Raw genomic sequence first — 19914 nt, forward strand, 5'->3', positions numbered from 1 at the left:
TTCCAACATCAGTGGCCACCTCTTGCAGCTGGATGTGATGGGAAGTATGGGTGGCTGCGGCAGCTGCTGTCCATAAGAGAGCAGTTGTTGTTACAAGTGAGGTACATCACAGTTAATCCGGCTGTAGGTAGTCTTTGTGGGCAGACTGAGGCTGTTCTGGCTGTTGTTCAGGCCACTTTGGGGCCAAGAGAAGTGGTGAATTTGGAACTGAGTATTGGCGGTTTGGTCTGGAGCTTCTGTAGACAGTCTCTTTTCAGATGTGCTGTGAATATGAATATTATGACTATTACTTTTGTTTCTGTTTTTGCATCTTTAACAAATGTTGTGTGACAAGGTACAGGTTGGTTGATAATCACAGTTAGAGTCAGCATAGCTGGAAGAAGCTAGTTTGTTCTTTAAAAAAAATACAATTGTGATTTCTATTGAAATATCTGATCATGGCCAAACAGCTACTATTCATCTATAATATCTTGTCAAGGAAGAGTGTTGTGATCAGATTTATTTTCAGGGCTGCCATCAGTTTTTGGGGTGTGAGCAAATTCAGTCAGGGGAGACCTTGTGTGAGCTTCTCATAGCTGCTAGATAATCATATCCCAATCCATTGACAGCGGCAGCATGACTAATTGATTTGTAGATCTCTGCCACATAAATGCTGAAAGTTACGTTCTGCTGTTAGGTACCCTGGCAATTAAGCTGTTAGTCATGGTGAAGTTTGAATGGGGCATTTAACTATGGAAAATGTTTCTATCCTTTGGTTAATTTACCTGGATTATTCACCTATCAGTGTTATCCATGAGAAGACATTGTGGCGGTTCAGCCCCAGCCGGTAGCTGGGTGCCACGCACCACTCAAAAAGGACTGACGTGGTTCAGCCCCAGCCGGTAGCTGGGTGCCACGCACCACTCAAAAAGGACTGACGTGGTTCAGCCCCAGCCGGTAGCTGGGTGCCACGCACCACTCAAAAAGGACTGACGTGGTGCAGCCCCAGCCGGTAGCTGGGTGCCATGCACCACTCAAAAAGGACTGACGTGGTTCAGCCCCAGCCGGTAGCTGGGTGCCACGCACCACTCAAAAAGGACTGACGTGGTGCAGCCCCAGCCGGTAGCTGGGTGCCACGCACCACTCACTCACCCCTCCCCCGGTGGGATGGGGAGGAGAAGGGAACAACAACGGCAAAGCCTCGAGGGTTGGGGTGAGGGCAGGTTATTGGGACAGCAAGGGAGAGAGGAACAATCAACAACAGTACTGATAACAGATATTCACAGTGGGTGATAACAAAGAACAATTTACTGATCCGACGACCAACCGACCGGACGCTCAGCCTGTCCCGGAGCCACACTGAACCCGCCCCTGCCCGACTGGCCCCCTCCTATGGTGAGCATGATGTCCCATGGTATGGAATAGCCCCCGGCCAGCTTGGCTCACCTGTCCTGGCTCCTTGTGAAATGAACTCTGTCCTTGCCAGAACCAGGACAGACATGGTGCATGTTCATTCTCATGGGCGGTCTCCATCTGCTTTTAAAATGTCATGCTGAGATTAGCATCTTTGTTTCCAGAATTTAATAAGAGATCAAAGTTTTGTTAAATCTCAGGCTTGGGTTTGTAGACGACAGGAGTTTGAACTTTTGACCGTTTAAAATGGATGATTTTTGTACTGAGCTCCAGTTTTAACACCACTTTTGCCAACAGATGCAGAGATGTTGAGGTGTTTACATTGGAGTGCATTGTAGCAGGGTTTTTCCTAGGCTGTCAGACCAGCTTCTTTATTTAAAAACAGAAGAAAAGAATTCTTTTTGGACTAGTTTCATAAGGCTGTGAAGTTTGTGGTGTTCATTAGTCTGTGGCCCTCCCTTCTCAGCCTCTTGGCTAGTTCAGACTGGAGAGGAGGGCAGGTCTTTTAAAGCCAGGGAGTTTTGTGCAAACCAGCAATGGAGGGAGCAACTATATTGCTTTCACTCAAGTAAAATGCAAAGCCAGCTGGCTTGTTCTATTTAGTTTGACAGTGGCAAGGAAAAGGGTATGTGCTTTCTTTAGCCCACACATTCATAAATAGTAGAGAATTGGAGACAAAATGTGGGGAGGTGAGGGAAGAGGAAGAATGGGCACGGTAGGGCTGATGAGTGTGATGTGGGACGACATTTGATTTATTACCTTATGGGAAGAATTAGTAGGTGTACAACAAAAATCCAAAGGAAATTGGGCTTTACGAGTTAGGTGGTTTTGTGGACTACAGAAGTATCTGATGTTGTGTGTGGGCATAAGATAATGTCACAGAGAAGGCTGCCTGTAAGGTGACTTGTTTAATAAAGGCTGTTTAAAGAGTTGTATTTTTCTCCTGACATGCATTTTGTCACTGAGCGGGTTAAGACCATAATAGATTTTTCTTAAACACTCTTTTTCCTAATGAGTATGCAGCTAAAGAGAGACATTTCAGTATGGAGAATTTCATTTTGTGTCTTCCAAAGTCGTATCCATTGATTTTTCTGAGGATTAACAGGCTTGGTGGTGTGCTAATTATAAAGAACTTTGTGGCAGAAAATTTCAAAAGAGAGACTGTTGCAGTGGGTGGACTCAAATGTACTCTGTATTTTTGAACGAAACTCTTTTGGCTTTAACTCATATTTTAAATGTTGAGTTCCTTTCTCTTTGGCTCTAAATTGCTGGTTCAGCTGTGGACCAAAATGTCTGCACAGCTTCCTTCACCACATCTAGGTTGCAGTCTCAGTAGGAAATTCAGACATTTGCAATCTATTCCAAGCAAGAGCATTAGAAATGTCAAGGAGGGACCGATGACATAGACAGAATTGAGAAGGGGGAAAAAAGTTTGATCCTTCAGATATGCCTGTGATTGGGATTGAATGGGTTTGATTTCAATTTAATAATTAAATTCTTGCACTGCTTCTGTCCCCTGAACCTACCTCTTTAAAATTTTTGGTCAATATTTACTCCTCTTTGGCATCCTTCCCTCTTCCCCTTTTTCATCCATTGTGCTTGTCTTGCTTCTCCAGGGCAATGAAGGGTTTCTGGTTTCTTCTCTGGTAGCCTCAGTACTGCCTCTGCCATTGGGATCCACTGCTTCATGTGGCAGAAAGGGAAGCTAAAGTGACTAGAAATTAGAGCTGAGCTAAGTGCCAGCAACCAAAAATAACCTCCAGTTTCAACTGTTGACTTTTAAAAATCAGTTTCTTTCCTTAAAAGTAAGTGCTGAATACTGCCAAGTCTTACAATAACTTATATGGCTTTCTTAGATGTCAAATATAATTCTGTTGTTTAAAAAAAAAAAAGGCTACAGAATGCAGTAGCTGATAAAAATGTGTGCTTACCTGTTAGAGTAGAGATTGAAATGTTATTTTTGAAGTTAACTTCTACGGGAGGAAAACACTTTTCTAGGAAACCATGACAATGCTGTTCTGTTTATTCTGATTATTCCGTTGGAAAATTTCTGGAGGAGGATACATAAAATTATGTCTATTAATCACTTCTACCCAGAATAGTAATTTATGAAATGTAATAAACAATAACATTAGATCAATCCCCAAAACAATAAGTTGTATTTCTTGAAGTGGTGCCTATGGCAAACACAGAATCCTTGGGAACCCGTAAGTAAAATGTCATCTGCGCAGATGCGTCCTTTATTTACTAGACAATGCCCGGGTCCATGCGTGCAGAGCTTTCTCACTTAGATCTAATGAGACATTTTCCAATTCAATGGACTTTTTTTTTGGAAAACAGACTTATGAAACCATTTTTAATGTGAAAATGTTATACTATTCACTCACTGCGGAAGGCGTTCTGTAAGACTGACATTCAACCAGTGCTCCCACTAGTCAGCTGGATTTTCTTTGCCCTCATCGAAATATGTACGTCTGAGTTGTTTCAGAAAAGTGGGAGTGGAACAAGTGTGCGCTTTGCTCAAGCTGTTTAATCAAAGTAGTTGAGTACTTGTGCGTTCCTCCTAAGAGCTGCTGGTGCCTCAGCACTGCAGTTGTACTTAGCGCCAAAGAGCCATGAAAATGAAACATTTCTAGTTTTCTGCATGAGACCTTGTTGAAATGATGTTGAGTATATCGCACATCTTGGAAGACTTGTATCTGCCTTAATGATCACCCTACACTTTCACTGGAAAAATACTTGCTCCGACAAAATGAGGAAAGGCCCCGTACACCATATGGCCATGTGATGGTGCTCTGCCGTACTTCAGCTTGGTCTCTTTAATACTGTGTTACACATCTAAAGGCATTAAACTTTATCTCTGGGGTAGCTAAATTACTGTTTGGCTCCTTATTACCCTGAGACCATCAGAGACAAGAGGGATCTCATTGTTTCAGTTGCTTAACAAAACCACAAAGTGGTTATTATCTTAATTAGTTTGGAATGTAATTTAATTCAAGATGTAACAAGTGGGTATAAAAACAGGTGGTAGGGGAAAACAAGAAGGAATGATAAGCCTTGCTGAGTAGACTAAGTACATCTAGATAGTTTTTAGTTGTTTAACTGTTTTGAGTGTTGAAATCCCTTATCTGGCAAAAGCTCTTTTATGGATGAGACAACTGAGACAGAGTTTAAATGGGGTTAAATAAGCTGGGGTTAGAGCTTTGACCGAGCAGTACTGATTCAGTTTTCATTTTGCATCACAGAATGATAGAGTTCTTAGTAAAGTGCTCAGTAAACATTGACATATTTATTGTATTGGTATCTGTTTCCCTTAGGTTGAGAGGGTGATAGATAATAATAGAAGCAATGGCTAAATTCAGATTCAGTTGTTCTTCTCTGGAGAGTTACGGTTCTCTGTCTTTTGCTTTGTAATACACTTTTTCTTATGCTGGTGTTTTGAGCTGAGTTTGTTTGCACCTCTTCTGAGCCTGAGGCTCAATTCCCAAGAGATTGTTGGATTTCACTAATCCTGTATAGTTAATTCAGGTTATTTTTATTCCTTTCTAATCTCTCTCACAGGATTGAAAAAGTCCAGAACTGATTCCTTGCCAAATTATTCTAAAGGTGGCTTACAGTAAAAAGAACAATTTGGTATTTCTCCTATCTTTCCCCTTCAAAGGTTCTTCCCTTCCTTGCCAGATGTGGCGGCCTTGTACAAAATTAAGCCTCTGTTTCCATTTTGGGGTAAATAACAATACAGGAGGTATGTACCAAGTGGCTTTGTGTATTCCCTAGATGTTTGCAGTAGCTCGGCTGCATCAAAAGTTGACATTTAGCAGACCACGTCCAGTGTAGATTGGATCAATGCAGTGCAGAAGTGAGGTTGGCAGAGCGGGATGTAAATATGGTTCTCTCTCCAGAACAATTAAAAGTGTGGGGTTTTTTTTCCTGAAGATCTAGATTGCAACTATGCTTAAATACATTAGATTAGGTCTCCAGTTCATCAGTTCTCCAGTACTTGGAACAGATTGGTGCTAGTTAATGCTTCTACAGTGATGAAGTAGTTTTAATCAAACCTTTCAGATGTAAGACACACAATATTGCTATGTCTGTGTCCCTCATGCCTTTGACTAATGTTTGTTTATATCAGATGTTTTTTTGTTTGTGTGCATTGCTGGCACATTATTGCTACACAAGACATCAGACGCACCCTCCTTTGTTTTTTTTTTTTTAATGGAGTGCGACTGCTACAATTGGCTGTTTGGTCCTCTGCTGTTAATATCATGCACTGAGGAAAACTTAGGATGTTGTCTCGTGTTGAGTTTCATTTATTTATTTATTCCAGGATTGTAAACAGATTTGCTTCCTGTGTGGGAGCAGAGCGAGGCGCTTGCTTGATTGATTTGTTACTTGCAGGGACACAGAACCAGGGGGATCTATCAATTCCCCACAGCTAGCTGAACCCACTTTGTAATATACTTAATTGCTCTTTAACAGACTTCACTTTACCCAAGCTAACTTTGGAAAGAATGTTCGGAGTTTGCAGCAGTATTGAAGATGTGCATACTATGGCAGACATATTGCTAGTTTTAACCATTTCAGAGATGAAGCAGGCACTATTGCTGTGCCAGGTCTCCATGCCATCCATTTGTCCATCTGCTGTTCCTGTCTTTAGATTCCAGATGGTTCCTTCAGCCTGGTCTTTCCAGCCTGAACTGCACCATTTTTCCTGCTCTGACATCTTCTGAACAGGCTGCCGTTTGTTCTCGTTCTTTGACTTTTTTTTTTGTGTGTCTGTGCACACACATCTGCTACAGATTTAGCTATTTTTATCAAGTTACTTTTGGCAAAGTCCCAGATTTGCAGTCTCTGTTTTGTCCAGTGTTGTTGGTGATATTTGGGATTATCTCTTTCTTCCTGTCTTTATGGAGATTTAAGGTACCTCATATGGAAACTCATTAGATCTAATTTGTGTAAGCACTCATTGTACTTAGGCTTTGATTTTAATTTTTCCAGAGCTAGGATTTTGCTTTACGATGACCTGGAAAGACTGTAAATAAACATCTTTGTGTACTTTGTACACCACCTTGTGAAAAGTGTATAAATGAGACTAAGGAGTGGTAAATTTTCTGCTCCTTGAGCGACAGCCCCCACCCCACAATTTACCCTGCATTTAAAAATAATGTTTCTGGGTTTACCAAAGAACTTTGATATGATAAATGATTATAAGGCCGAAGGAGTACTGAATGTTTACCAAAACAAGTAGCGTTGCTTTGTGTCTGCTTTGTGCCAGGGTGAAATAATTAATGCAATATCTGGAGTTTAAACTGTATGATTATCTGATTGTAGTGACTCAACATAGTCATCTGAGAACTGAGTTGCTGCAGTTCCCTTGCAGCCTCACCTCTGGCATGGTGACATCCTGAACTATTCTAGCCAGGTCAGTAATGACTTCATGACTGTGGCCTCAGTTTATCTTGTGTCATGTTATAATTTCACTCCGTACTAGCCTTCAAGTCCTTCATCGTGGCAAAGATCTGCTTCTAAGGTGTATTTAAAAAAAAAAAAAAAAACAAACCAAAACCAAATTTTTCAACAATCTTGAAAAATACTTTTATCAATTGTAAGTTTTTTCTTTTTTACAGCATTCACTTGGTATTATTTTCTATTTTCAAGTCACCTTCAGACAAGTACAGAGTAGACTGTTGTGATTGATCGGGACTGTGGGCCCCTTCTCCTTTCTCCTACCCCCAGGTGCAACGTGACCTAAGGGTGTATTATCATATTCTTGATTGTATGTGTCCTTTGTGCTGGCGCTAGTTGATGGAAAATAAAGTAGTTTCTTAGATAAAATTCCAACTTTTTATCTGCCAAACTCAATCCAGCCTTGGGCATTATGGATAAAGCAGTTTGGAAAACAGGAAGACATGTGCTTTTTTTTTTTCTCTCTGTCTCTGAAAGCCTCCTGCTGAGGTTGGTGGAAGGACATTCTAACAATAGTCTGTTCTGTAGGAGGTGAATTTGTGTTATGCTATCTATATTTTAGTAGAGAAAGAGAGGATTGAATAGTCATAAGACTAAAATGCATCGTAGAAAGATCCATTAGTTAGAAATAGCCTTTGAAGCACGCAGCATCTGCCATGGAGGCTGTGGTAGAAGCCAGTGAATAGCTGCAGCTTCTCGCCCATTTATTTTCATGTGGAAACGCAGCGATTCGGAAACATCTGATTTCTTTTACCTGGAAAATTGACAATTTCCATCAGCATCCAGACCCCCCTAGATGTGCTGCGTTCCCTTCCCGATGCTTCCCGCTTGAGATACGGTCCTTCAGGAGGAGAATTTCTTAGCAGTAAATGAATTTGCTAATGAGCTTTCCTCCCAAAACAGCAAGGAGATGCCAAGTGACATGTTGGGAAGTGCCAAGCAGGAGGGAAATGGCTCTTCTGTGCCGACTGTCATAAACAGGATGTGTTTTGTTTACAGTCCTTACTTGATCTCTATAGTCCCCCTGTCAGGGCTGCGCACGGATGAGACTCCCGCAATGGCCTGGAGAAATACGAGGTTTCTGAGCCAATATCAAATATTGTGTCAGAGGAGAAAGTGGCTTCGGGCGAAGGAGCAAACAAAATTAAGCAGTGTTTCTTGGATTCTTCTGTGCTTTTCTGGGGTATTTATCATTCTGACTGCGCAGCTGCGTTGCAGTTGACTGCAGAGCAGAGGGAATTTAATAAACTGTGGGGATAACTGTTGGGTGACTAATTTGAAGAGGCAATACATTGAAAAGCCTTTGTAGTGGGATACTTTTGGAATAGTGACAACAGTTTAAGAGGTACGTTAGAAGAAAACAGTCTTGCAAGTTGTAAAAAGAATAAAATAGAATAGTGCAGTTGGAAGGGACCTACAACAATCATCTAGTTCAACTGCCAAGAAAACAACTTCATTTTGTCTTCCTATCATCCCAAAAAATCCAAATAAAGTCCTTGGCATTGGTTGGACTGGCTTGTAGCACTATCCTGAGGGGATTCTGCTGACCATCTCAAATCTCTGGTACAGTTGCTGCCCAAGCATGGCATAGGGTTAGTGTTACAAGGCATTATCAGAGCTGTGTGAAGAAAAGCAAAGGACCTTTGGCTCTCGGCATTTCTGGCTGCTGAACTCATGTACCATAAAATATTCCATATACAGTAACATGGCGATGATCTGCTGTTGCTGTAAGTGAAAATTCCCCTTGGAGTAATAGAGAATACGCCTGAGGTTCAATGGCTGTTGGTGTGGCACGTGCTTCTCCTGCAGGAAAGACACTGTGAGCAATCTCATTAGGCCAGGTTTGACTCTCTTAAGCTTTATTGCCAATAAAAGTTCCTCGTTAGAAAAATAAAATTGAGCTGTAGCCCAGAGTAATGTGATTTGCATTAGAGCAGATTGTGAACATAAGGTAAATTTTTAAGTATCACAGTAATTTAGAGACCAAAGTTTTACAGAAATTCTGTGATACTTAAATATTTTGAGACTGTCTCTCATAGTTTTCTAAGAAAAGGCTCCAATGATTGGGAGTTGACGTTCTCTGTTTCTCTACATATATGAATCTCTTCCTGTGTATGCCCTTACACAAGATGAACAATTCAATTGTATTTGTAAATAGGGAAATATGTTGAGATGGTAGGTCATGGGTTTCTTTGATAGTCATGTATTTTAGTTGTTGAGGTATAGAAGAAATAAATGAAGTTAAAGTAACACTGCACCATCCTTGGAGCATGCATGTTCACTTGTTTATCTGTTCCTCTCCAATATTTCATTACGCTTTAAAAATCAGTTCCTTAATTCCTTGTCACTAAGTTACCAGCTCAAGTTTATCCAAAGGGCTCAGGGACATTTAAGCTGCATTGTCTTTTTTTGGGGTTGCAAAGGCCACTATCGTTCCCTAAAAGCGTCTTGGTTTTTCAGACAAAGTACTACTGCTGTGGCTGGTTTTGGTAATGCATTAGTATTCTGAGTTTCTCTGTTTGCGACACATGAAGCTGACAACCGAAAAGGCTAATTGGGATAAGGTGTAGAGAGGAAGAGAAAATATCAAAACACAGACAATAAATTAAATTAAATTGTTTGGTGTATGAGTTGTGTTGTGAAGCGAGGCTATTTGTGTACCATTTCTCACTTTGAAATCAAGAAACCACTTGCTTTCAGAATAGGAATAAGTCATTCATACAGAGTTTATCTACACTCCATGGGGCTGCGGACTTTTTTTAAGGATTTGTGGAGGGATTTGATGGTGTGGCCTGACTCGCTGTGCTCTGTCTGACTGCAGAAATGAGAACTGATGGGTGCAAGCTGCCATACATTGGTATGCTTTTTGTTTTTAAGTCACCATTCATTATTAGAGGAAAATAGGGTGAGGAGTCACTGCTTATATAATTTGTAGAATTAAAGATCAAACGTTATTTACAAACTGAGGCTACAGTGCAGGACTGATGAATATTTCAGAAAGCAAAGTCATGACTCAAGCGTTAAGAGACACTGAGGATTTCTAATATAAACTGCAAGGGTGATTGTAGCAAGCCAGCACTTCCTAATCTCACAAGAACAAATAGGTGTTGTATTTAACCCTTAAACCTGCGAGTCTGAAAGTATTTGTGTGTACCATTTTACCTTGCTTTCCTCTCCTCATCTGGAGGACAAAAGGTGGTTTGGTAAGAAAAGAGTTACTGCAAAATAAAATCCTACAGAAGTGAAACCATCAGCCCAGCATGAAGCAATCCTCCTTTACACAAACACCATTTAGCCATAAGAAATACAGAGTTCACCTCTTTGTACAGAAAATATAAGGGTTTGCAATCTATGGAGGGGAATATGAATCCAGCTGTTTGTATTATGATTATTATTTCTTTTTGATTATAGGCTGTTCATGTCTAAGGAGAACAGACAAGCTGAGGAATGGGTGTGCATTGTGCTGGGAAATCCTGTTTGGGACTTTGTCCCAGGCAAAAGGAGGGTGACAGAAATACTAATGGAAAAAAGGGAAAAAAATGAAGGGAATGAGAAATGTTTTCCTAGCAGCATCCAGAAGGCTAGAACTTGGTGGTGTGTTCTTGAAATCTTTTTTTTTTTCTAGCACACTGAAATTTTCAAGGGCTTCTTGTTACTTAATTTTTAAGATGCTGTATTTATAACATGCAAGGTATAAAAGACCTAGCTGATCAGAGGGTGTCAGGAGATGCAGGAATGATTGTCATCAATATGTTCTGTAAATAAGTTTCATTGACTTATTAATAAACTACATGTGGGAGGTTTCTCTGAAAAAAATGCTGTGTACTGCAGTTCCTCAGAGCCTAGTATGGGAGCTCTCAAAAACTATATGCCATGGTCCCATATCCATACCCTGTACATGGTCCTACTGACACGTCGATGTGCCATGTCCAATTCACTGTGTGCTTTTTTGTCAGTAGTGCAACATGTGCACCAGGGATCTGACATTTCTCACAAGCATCAAAATTACCTACATGTGCTACATAATGCATGCCTTGACTTGTTTGTCCATATCTCTTGGGGCTCCGGGAGCGGGCGCCATGGATAGCAGCCTAGTCCTGTCTGTTGCTTTTCCCCAAAGTGCTATTTCAGACACAGGCAATGAGCTGGAGGAACTGTTGCAGATAAGGCATCTTGCTTTTCAGCCTTCTTTCTCGGGAGCTTGTGGTTTCTTCCCGATATGTGTTTTGATCCTGTTACATGAAGGTAGAGCAGCCCATGTAGAAAATGGGTGCTCTCCGGGAGTTGTCTGCTGCTGTCAGGAGACCTCATTCAGCCCAAGCTCCATCGTGGGAGGCACGGGATGATGTAGGATTTGTCTGAGCAGATTTAACATCTCCCATGGGGCTACTTACATAGGGATGGGGAGCATGGAGGTACAAACTTCACTTGTACCTCCTCAAATGACCCTAGTTGCAATTCCAAGGATTATATGACCTGAAAATGTGCATTTCAAACAGATGTGCAAGTACATGATTTTATTCACCATTAACTCAGTGGAGACTAGTGATGCAGCTTTCCTCCACACTGGTTTGATCTTACCATTGTGATTTGTACCTTGAAAGGATTAACCAGTCTCTTCCCCTGAATGACTGGTGCTCTGAAGTCATGAAAATTTTAGCATTGTCAGAGATGAAGCATCGTGACATTATACCCTGCGAGCATCAGAGATCTCTTGGTCCCTGATGAAAAGTGAGTGTTCTGGAAGTCCTTACAGAGAACACTGCAAAGGCTTTTGAAACCAGCGAGTGCCTGAAAATTTTTAAAGATCACAAGCAAAAAATAGCCCACAGCCATGCTTACTCCATCATCCATGTTAGACATAGGACTTTGCTCAAGGTTGCTACAAGTGAGAAACATATTTAACATGGACAGTCCAGAGAACACTAAGGTAATCCGTGTGAGGAGATGATGTAACCTATAAGCTGGCTCTCCCCATATACCTCAACCCTAAACACCAAAAGTGGCTTTTGGAAATTAGTATTTTAACTCTTAATATAGAGGTGAGGACATTCCTTCATGGCACTCTAGCTGTTGAGTTACCTGGAAAATGGCCAGGCAGAAAGTCAGTGGATGGTGTAACAGCTGGGCTAGATGTGTGCAACTTCTCACAGTATGAGAATGTGTCTATTGAAGCTTGTCAAATTTTCTGTTTCTACAGTATTTCCACTTTGGATTTTTTTTTTGTTAATGTGCTGTTAGATTGTGGTTTTGCATGATTTTTTTGCTGATAGGTTGAGATTTTTTTGTGTGTTGTATTTTCACTTTTGAGAAAATAAATACTAGTTTTGTGGAACTGTCTTTGATACATTTTTCATGATGGCTTAATAATAGAACTACCATGAAAACGTACTTCCCAACAATGTAGTGTCAGTTCCGTACAAAGTGGGGGAACCCCAAACATTTTGATGTTTCATTAAAATTTAAAGAAATATTATATGAAATTCTCCTTGGCATTTCTAGAAAAGGTTCCTTATATTTTTTTCTGATGTAGTACACATAGCATTTAAAAAAAAAAAAGCTTTATAAATCCCCAGACTACTTCTCTCAGCAGGGACTAATCAAAGCACCAGGAGGCAGGCCTGACCAAGCACCCTGAGTGATTATCATGTGGGATGCAATCTTAATGTTCTTTTGTAAATTAAGTCTCTGTACTTGTGCTTTCCATTTCTTGCGAGAATATTCTTCCTTTCTGCAACTGGGGCTTTGCAGAGCACGCTGTGTAGTTACATGCAGGCAGATACTGCTCAGCGACTCGTAGCTTGGCCATGACTGTCACAGAAATGAAGGAACTGGAAAAAACCTCTTGCATTCTAGACCAGACCCTAGATTTGTACGGATCATGTCATATGCTTTAATTGACTTATTGGGGTTTTGAATGTTGTATTTTGTCCTCTGGTCTGTATTTGAGGGAAAGGCCAATATGGCTGTGTTACAACCCATAACATACTTAACTGTTGATATATCCCCAAATGACTATAGATAAGTTTTTTCTGGAGTAGAACAGTTGGCCTATTATTCATTTAGTTTGCTATAATGAAAGCTTCAGTAAAATATTTAAAAGTTATAAATGCAGTGCTATAGCCAAGAACTGACTTTCAGGGTAGCTTCTGCCAGATCCTTGAATTTTTATCGTAGGCAGTATTAACATAAATTCTGTCTAGTTATAGAATTTTCTCTCAGTTCTGCTACTTAAGACTGACTTCAGTGTTGTCTTGTGCCAATCCCAGCTAAAAATATCTGATGCCAAAATATTTTGCTTTATAATTTAATGATGTCTTCCTTTTTTTTTTTGTCTTGTGTTCTGTGATGCTGTACCTGAAACTGAGCTAAATTTTGGAGTTCTTAGCAAATACTTGTTACAGCTCCTGTCCTGTGTAATGGGCTGCAGTGGGATTGCTGTTCACAGCAGTGCTTGAAAATTACCTAAATGTGGTTCTCTGTTTGCTTTCAGTACACCTGACTTTCCCCTAATCTTTTCTCTTACGTATTCAATACCCAGCTCCACCTCCTGATGTTGCTGGAAAATTGATTACTCACACAGGTGGTATTCTAGTTTATCTTCCTCATATACAAGTAGAGCACTCTGTGCCTATATAAAGAAGCATTTTTCTCATCCCTGGTAAAATTATCATTATATACACAACTGTTTCTTTTATTCTGTTTCCATTTGCTGTATGCATTCATTGTTTTCTGAAGGTAACTCTTGATCTTATCTTTTTTCTTCTTTTTTTTTTCTTTGACTGCACTTACTAATGTTACCAGCCCTCTGCATTTCCATTTTCTTTGTATTAAGCAAGCTTTCCTGTGTACTGTTCTTTACCTCCCTACCTAGCTTCATTGATTTATTGTGCCATTTTAGCATGTTTGATTTTACAGGAAAGAAGGCTGATTTGTAGACTCCCCAGCTGTATGTTAAAAACTTTTCATGCACTTACATTTGCTTTACCATGAATCCCAGACAAATTGTCTTTTAAGAGTTAGAGATTTAAAGACCAAGCTTAAAATTCTTATTTGAAATCTATATTTGCATGACTTTTCTGTGCGCCTTCTCTGCGTACCTGTGTAGTCTCTTATCTAAATCTTATTTATTGCAAGTTCATTAATTCTTCAGTAGCTAAACTTCATGGCTCTAGATTTTCATAGAATCTACTTTTTATTAAAATGGATGGTCCACTTGCACTTGTGACCCATATGTGGCATTTAGGGACAGTTTAGCTGATGCTTTTTGCTTCTCGATGAACTTACAGACAAGAAAGGAGTTGTGAGCCATATGAATTAATTCAGTAGCCAGCTCCCTGCAGCTTTTTGCTTGGGCTTCGCAAAGGCTTGTGATTGTCACGTGTTGGACCTGTATTATCTCATCCGATGAGTGTGTGCATGGGCTTCATATCGTAAGGGAGGATGCTGCCGAGCAATGGCTACCTGATGGCTACGCCGTGAGACACATATTCTTTAGTGCTTTGGATGTCTATCTGCTGTGTGACAAGAAGTAGATGGTTTCCATCTCCGGAGCAGGCATGACAGACAGATGTTTCCTGCCTTCAGGTGCTTTGTAAAAGGTTACCAAGGCCTGTGCTCGCCAAGAGCTTGTGTGATGCAAAGAAGCGCTATTGCTAGTGTTGGTCAGGGAACTCAAAATACAACCTGCTGGGAGGGCTGGGATCCAGGGACAAGGAACGTACAACCCAGTGTCCCGGCTAAGACAGCCCTTCATTGGGGTGGAATGAAGTATGTGGGATTTGCTGAAAAGACTTGATGTGGTTTAACGGGATAAATGCCAGACCCTGTCAAAAAGCACAGTCATAGAAGATATAAAAATACACAACTAGCATTGAGTTTTATGGCATCCCTGATTTGAATGAAGGCAGTGATGCAAGGCAAAGCTCTTGCTTTTTCTGTGATTTGAGATTTGCAATAATTATTTTAGTGACATATTTTGCTTGTGGTCTTATAGTTATGGTTTTATTTCATACCATATGCTGGTTTTGATTATATGTATGAAAGGAAAACCAAATGTATTTAGATAGCCTGGATGACTTTGATATGAAAGTATTTAATTATGGAAAATAACTTTTTCGAAAGCAGGTGGCTTTAAAACTGTTTATATTCTAACTGCACTTTATGGTCATAAATGCAATACTGAAGTAAAAACACAGATTTTGGACTCTCTTTTAAGCCTAGAGGGTCATATGTTGTTTATACGTTTTGAATACTAAACATAATGGTATTGCTGGAGATAAGTTCTAGCTCCCAAGTTACAGTAGCATGAAATCAACAGACTTTTATTGCTGGCAATCAATGAATACATTTTGTTTTGTATTAAATCTGACTGACTTGAAGATAAACCTGAAACAAGCTTCTCCTTGATCAGCTTCTGCTGCTTTTATGCTATTCCTGTGTATGCTCAGTAGAGAAAGGAAGACAAGTGATGTGTAATACTGTCTCCAAGTAGTGCAGGTCTCAGTCCAAAGAACAACTGGACCACTTGTGACTTTAGGTTTAAAATGGGTAAGATGATTGAGCATAGGCTTAAATGTCTCTGAACTTAGGGCCTGAGATTTCCCAGTCTTCTCAAAAGTCCTTTTTAGGGTAATATGTCAAATATTGAACAGATCTTTTAGCAGCTGTTATCAGAAAGACCAAACAAGTAGTTTCACGAGCAATGAAAAAGCCTTAATTTCCTATGGATTTCTCAGTCTTGGTTAATTAGCTTTCTTTAAACTGAATTGTGCTTAATTTTTCTGTTGATTCTTCATTAGCCTGGAAAACCACCGTCCTTTTCTCCCCGTTAGCTCTTTTCCTGCAGAGTATTTTGGATAGCAGCATATGAGCTGCTGTATTCAACACCAGCGGTTAGATCAAAGATTAAAGAATTAAGGATGAGTTTGTGAATTCTCAGTTGTCCCCTCACCAGCTGCTTATTTTCACAAAACTCGTAGGAAGAGAATTAGCCTGGAGATGTCTACTGTCTGTTGTAAGTAGGTGAAATTTGCCAGCAGATATTATAGGGGAGGGGAAATATGCACAAAATGATTGTCTAACCTTGCTTTTAAATAATAGTGATTACTCCCCCCAAAAACCTGGGGTTTGCATCCAGGGGTGCTTATAGTTATGTTACAGGGGTTTATGAGAATAATTTAGAACTTATATCTGTTGCATACAAAGTTACAGAGTAATATTTAACATTCTTTTCCTTTCAGAAAGTGATAAAAGCACAGTGTTACGTGTATGTACCTGCTTGGAGGAATTTGCATTGTAATTTCCAAATCCCCATCATATTTTGATAAAGCATCATTAACTGGTTATTACTCTATTAAAGAGACACCAATATTTTCTGTGAATGCTGTGTCTGTGCTTTTATTAAAGTTGGTTTTGGATTTTTTTTTGTCACACTGACTTTGACCAGAACCTTTTACATGATCTTTTTAATCAGTTTGTGAATGAATTACTCAGGGTACATTTGGATATCCTCTAGTCACCTGGAATGAATTAAGAGCCACCATTGCCTACTGTATCAGTGATTTTATAGAGGTGCTTGTGCTTGCTGCTTTGATTGGATGCACCTCTGAATCAGTTGTCATTATTATGCATTCTGAATAATAAATCTTAATTCCCTAATTACATATTTACCTGCTACTCTAAATTGTCTCATATTTACCTGATGCTGTGTAATTAGAAAATTACAGAATTTATACAATAGATGTTGTATTTTTAATGTTTCCTAGTTGGGCAAATGTAATAGGAAATGGCTTAATAGGTATATTTAAATTTCAAAAATATTTTCACCAGTAATCACTTAAGAAAGCTAACCTAATTTTTAATAAAGGGAATTCCACTTGTGCATTTACTTCCTCACAAGAACCGTGAAATGGGGAGTACGGCACTACCACAAGGAATGTTAAAACTGAAAGTTTGGGCAGTACTTGGGCCTCCTCCTTGCTGAGCCTTTTCTTTAATGCGCAATGCTGTTTGGTTAAAGAATACTTGTTAAATGACTCTTAGCTGACATCCTTGTCTTCTGTAGCTTTGTTCCTAAATATTCATTGAAATAGCATATCTTATAATACTCTGTTTGTCCAGGAACTATCAGTATTAGAGAGGACTCATCTGACCATAAAATTCAAGATTGATTGATTTGGTGACAATTAAAATATGATGCCAATTAGTTGTGATTTTCATTAATGTGGGTTTGTGCCTGTAACTGGGGAAGGGGGAAAAATTGTTTGAAAATGACCATTTGGAAAACCCTCTTCTGTCTTCCCTTATTTACCTTGAATACAAGAAGCCCATGCAATTAGTAAAACATTTGTTGCTTTTGTTGTTTGACATCTGAGAAGTGATGCAATTTTTTTCCTTTAAAAGAGAACCTAGAGCAAAAACACCCCTAGATTACTTTGAAAGCCAGGCCTTTCCTGGTAATCAAGTGTTTACAGAAAGATGCTTTGTTCAAACCTTTTCTGGGGCTCTGTATGCTTAAACAAAGGGCTTTTAGACTTAAACACAGCTGTTCATTTGAAAATGAAAAATCAAATTAAGCAGAACCAGCTTTTGAAAGTTAATGTTGTATAGCAACTGAAACAAAAGAAGAAAATACTGTGTTTTACGTTTCACTTAAATAACTTTTTTAACATAAAGTTTTCAACTAAAAAGTGTGGTTTCAAAGCTGCTCATCTCTTGCTGTATCCCGCAATAGAACATCTGCGTTCATTCTGACGCGGATGAATGACATGAATTAAACTAAAACCGTTGAAGTGCTCTTTTTAACATAATTACACCTTGTTCATTTTGGAGACACAATGCAGGGATGAAATGCCAATTAAGCCTGGTATGTTAATGAGATTGAGACTGAATAGGGGATTAGAGCGGACACAAATCCCAGTGGAATTGATTTGATATAATCCCTCAAGTTTGTTCTGTTTTCAAATGTACAATAACATTTCTATTAAAATTTCCAGGCATAGAATAAAAACAAAAAAAATCCCCAAACATGTTCAATTTGGGGATGTGGTTAAAGACGCTGTACACGGGGTCTCAGTTTGGTAATCTTGGTTTTATTGTCTATATTCATCTTGGATTGAAAGAAAACTTTGTAGGAGTTTCATGTCTTTGTCAGCTCAGAGTTCTCTTGCATGTTCATGCCATGTTTGTGTCATGGAGTTCCACAATATATAAATATTACTTTACTGTGGATCTCCCAGGCTTGTGAGATCAAGATGTAGAGTATGTGGAATTCATGATGTAAGTAGATGTGTCTATATACATGTACATATATATAAAAATAAACAAAGTATTATTATATAAACATTATACATTTTAATGTTTTATAATAGCGTGTGTGTAAATAAAAAAGAAAAAACCCAAAACAAATGGATGCTTTCCCCTTATAAAGATTGACTCCAACATCTAATATCATCATTTTTTAAATTATATTCTTTGGAATGATCGTCCAAAATGCTGCGTTGGCAGGAGGATGAATGGTTGCTGGATATTTTAGGCAGGACAGAGCATAACATTATAGCTAGTGATCAGGAAGGGGAGACAAGAAGTAGATGCCAGTTGGTTGTAGTGGCTAGATTGGGAAGCTATACCTATGAGTGAAGAAATACAACTATATTTAGAGATAGAAGATAGTTGTCTTTTAATCAGCTGCATTTAAAAAAAACCAAACATGAAAGATGCATAATCAAACCAAAATATTTCATAGCTGGGAAGACATAATTTTATTTCCTAGAAATATCCTTAGTGCAGGTCAATAGGGCTTTAGGAGGATGATCTAACCATCTCTTCAGGTTCATATCTGATTTTATTATGAATGCCGTATCAGTACCTGTAACTGATTCCTGTGTTTCTATTAAGCGACTTCTGCTGACAGACCAAGAACTCGAATGCCGCAGGTACGTGGAGGACAGCTGACTTCTCAGCCAGGATCTGAATCAGAGAGACTTCAAGTCAGAGCACTTCAAATGGGCTTAGATCCTAAATAGGAAACTAGAGCAGCTCCCTGTAAAAAGCTGCACAGAGGTCCTTGTTCCATGCTGAAGCTAAGTATGAAAAGGGGTTGGTCCGGTTGTTTCAGATTGCCAGTGAGGTATCCAACTCAGTGTCAAGAGTTATTTTCTCTGTCATACAGTATAAATTTTTTGTCTGTATGACTGAGGACTTACCATATTGTCAGTCTCACCCAGGGTGGTTTTATAAGGTGAGGTTCACAGACATACTAGAAAAGAAAGGACAGAACTCCTTTCTATTCTTCCTGTACAGTTTCATTTATTCTTGTATTACTCATAGGTGGAAGCCCTTGGGCCTTTTTTGTCCTGTATTATAAGGTGTATTAAACTCTGGGATCTGTTTGTGGCAGGGAGTCCAGTTGTTTAAACAAGTATAATTCTTGTCTTTTGCTGATGTTTGTAGATTTTTAAATAGAATGGAAATCTTAAAGGCTAACTATTACCCTGTCATGACACCTTTTGATTAGCTGACCTCTACAGATCAGAAAAGCTATATGCAGAAAAATAACTGCTTGAATTAATCAAAATACCGCCTTTCAGTGGTGGATTTGAACCTCTTAGAGAATGGGTGGTCTTCATTAGGTGTGTTTTTCTTTTGCTATTTCTGTTAGTTTATGGCAGCACCATTTGTCTTCACTCTGTCTCCATATTTGCCTCACAGCAACTCATAGGTTAATAGCTAATATTAAAATGAATTATTAATATTGCTAGAGATAATGCGGGCTTACAGACTGAAGTATTTGGGAAGAGTCTGGAGCTATGGTACAGCCTCCTGTGAATGCCAGGGCTGATTTATACCTACAGCAATTGTCCCGATCTGTTTCTTAAGCCAAAATTCTCTGTTTTAGTCTTGGTAAGCATTGTGTTCTGCCCTGTATTGGGGCTGAGAGACAGTATTGTGACCGGCTGGGTGGCAACCTTTCCTCATGCATATGTACCTCTGTAATTTCTTGTCTGGGCTATAATATACAGCAATTTACTGAAGCGTGATTCTGTCCGGGGATTA

The 19914-nt window shown here is 39.4% G+C and overlaps 1 protein-coding gene across 3 annotated transcripts in view; it reads left to right on the top strand.

The window, feature by feature from the left end:
* The window catches only part of MAD1L1 (mitotic arrest deficient 1 like 1), a 372656-nt gene that overhangs the window by 61187 nt on the left and 291555 nt on the right, over positions 1–19914 (top strand). Inside the window, exon 1 of one of the 3 annotated variants that reach the window (XM_054842374.1) lies at positions 1282–1374. The exons of the other annotated variants lie outside the window; for them this stretch is intronic. The gene's annotated coding sequence lies outside the window, so the exon portion shown is untranslated. Of the gene's footprint in view, positions 1–1281; positions 1375–19914 lie in introns of those variants that run through there. 3 annotated transcript variants of the gene reach the window in all.

This window comes from Grus americana, chromosome 15, assembly GCF_028858705.1.
Source record: "Grus americana isolate bGruAme1 chromosome 15, bGruAme1.mat, whole genome shotgun sequence".
In the NCBI taxonomy this organism is placed as follows: Eukaryota; Metazoa; Chordata; class Aves; order Gruiformes; family Gruidae; genus Grus; species Grus americana.